The following is a 2,500-nucleotide window of genomic DNA, read 5'->3' on the forward strand; positions in this document are numbered from 1 at the left end:
GGTTGACTGAGATAACCTTTGCAATTAAAGCAGGAAAAAGTGAGCAGAGAAGATAATAAGAATGTTCAGGTGCGATTAACTCTGTCTGGTGTCAGTGTGTCTCCCAGAGCTGCTCAGGTGCGATTAACTCTGTCTGGTGTCAGTGTGTCTCCCAGAGCTGCTCAGGTGCGATTAACTCTGTCTGGTGTCAGTGTGTCTCCCAGAGCTGCTCCCACCAGGGGAAATCAACAGAGGGCAGAGAGCATGGAGGGCCAGGGCAACAAGCAGAAAATCCTCTCATTAACAAAACACCCCTGATGAAATTAGAACATCAAGATCACTCTCTCTCACTCCCCCCCCCCCACACACACACACACACACACTCTCACTCACCCCCCCCCCCCCCCCCCCCCCACACACACACACACACACACACACACCTACCTTGAGGAGTTCTGTTCTCCGTATCTTCTCTGGTACAGTAAGGGCAAATGAAAAATACAAAGCTGAGTTGTTCAAAAGCACAAACGCAAACAATCAATACTCGACTGAGATTAATACAATATAATTGGATAATGTGAAGTGTGAACCTACATCACCCCGGTAAATTTGATCCTAGAATATTCCCGACAAATAGTTCTAAGTGCAACAGTCAACAAGGTACTTTGTTTCACTGCTTGTGGGAGTGTGTGGAGGGATTCAAAGATTTTAGAGTTTGGCGATAAGTTATATCTCCCAGATTATCTCCTCTCCATTAGCTCCATGTCCTAAACTGTGTATATTAAGCATCTAACCTGTCAATTGTTCTTTATCTAATCGAGAAAGAGAAATGGTTGACTTGTGCCTATTACAGGCCAGGTGTTCCATTGCCTTGTGTTGGAAGAATGTTAGTTGCCCCATCAAGTTTGGCTCTTGAGAAACTCAATTTGGAAGAAAGAGTCTGAGTTTTATGGAATATCATCCTCAAGAAAGAAAATGTCACAACATGATTTAAGTCAAATTGAAGCCCACCCTGTGCTTGTCATGGTGGGGAGCTGGTTGGAGAGACACCAAGTTGTCAAACTGTCCCGTAACCAGAAGGTCCCAGGTTCAAACCAGCCGTATGTACACAAGTGTCTGCTTATGGTGCATCACTCTGAATGAGAGCATCGGCTAAAAGCTAAAGCATGTCTTTACTTGACGCTAACTAAAAGCAGAAAACTACAAATTGGTGTAGTCAAACATTTGGTTTATTTGAAATGTTCATTAAAACTGTTTCATAATACTACAGAGACAGAATGTTTTGTAATCATATTACTGCACAAAAACACACGCTTCCATCTTTAATACACAGTATAAAAATACATTTTAAAATAGCACCTTTTCTCTGGCAGGTAAACATGCAGTCATAGAGAAACACAACAACTTTCCCCAAACAATAAAAACATTATGTACAATAAATTTACTGTATATTGTGCTTGACTCTTCATTATGTAATCAAAATAATTAAAAAACTATATCAATATTCATAATAATAACTATATCTGTGTAACACTTGTGGAGAGTTACAGTTGTATAAGCAGTAAAACACTTCTGTATGTACATTATGTGGACACGTCTCATCACCTGTGTGCAACATGGACATTTTGGAAAAAGTGACAAAAGGGATAAAATATTGTGCAGCACGAGCACAACTGGTGTGAAGTTTGAAAAAAGGAAGCCAAGACACTCTTTCTTCTGTGCATATATATATATAAAAAACACTTTTCTATGACTTAAACCGTTGCACACAAAAGACGGGTGTCTTGGCTTCCTTTATTCAAGTTCAAGCATTCTTTTACCCTTGAATCCAATTAGCACCGTATTTTATAGCGCGAATCAGCGTGATGTTGCACTAACAACAAAAGCCACTTCCGGGTAGACAACTGAGGTTGGGTCCGGGTTAGGTGTTCTGATCCAACTCAGATCATTTGCATATCCTAGCAGACTGGAGTATTGACCTTGGCAGAGGCCTGTCCTCCTCATCTAGTTATTAATGAGATATGGAAGCATCAAACATGCATTTTGACTTCACCATTTTCTCTTGATCTCAGGTTTTCCTCGCCCCCATTTGCTCCACGTCATCAAATTTGTACGTGTCACGTAGTGATGCAGCTTTCTACCCGGAAGTTATTGTAAATGAACATTGTGATTCGGCCTAAATGCTATAGATGGTTTAGAGCAGTGGCTCTCAAATGTTTTCACGTCAAGGACCCCTAAACGGACACAAATTAGACGAGTTGATTTTGTCCCAGGGTCCCCAATCTGATAAGACTTTTGCTTGTAGGTGTTTTATACAGAAAGTGTGTGAAACCCATGACCAAAATAGTCATACATTCTGTCATTGAGTTACTTATGGATGGAATTATAGTGAAAATAAACCCCCTCAAGGACACCTAGGGGTCCCTGGACCCCACTTTGAGAACCACTGGTTTGGAGAAGCATAAACCAAGGATGCACACTGGTGTCCCCTCTCAACCGGGGGGCAAAGTTTGGTTGGGTT

The 2,500-nt window shown here is 41.4% G+C and overlaps 1 protein-coding gene across 1 annotated transcript in view; it reads right to left on the reverse strand.

Annotated features, from left to right (window-relative positions):
* Positions 1–1,212: 1,212 nt before the first annotated feature.
* col7a1 (collagen, type VII, alpha 1) overlaps positions 1,213–2,500 on the reverse strand; it is a 110,099-nt gene continuing 108,811 nt past the window's right edge. The window contains exon 118 of the mRNA XM_083661940.1: positions 1,213–2,500. This exon is cut by the window's right edge and continues 178 nt beyond it. The gene's annotated coding sequence lies outside the window, so the exon portion shown is untranslated.

The sequence above is a fragment of the Poromitra crassiceps genome (genome assembly GCF_964638095.1).
Source record: "Poromitra crassiceps genome assembly, chromosome: 27".
In the NCBI taxonomy this organism is placed as follows: domain Eukaryota; kingdom Metazoa; phylum Chordata; class Actinopteri; order Beryciformes; family Melamphaidae; genus Poromitra; species Poromitra crassiceps.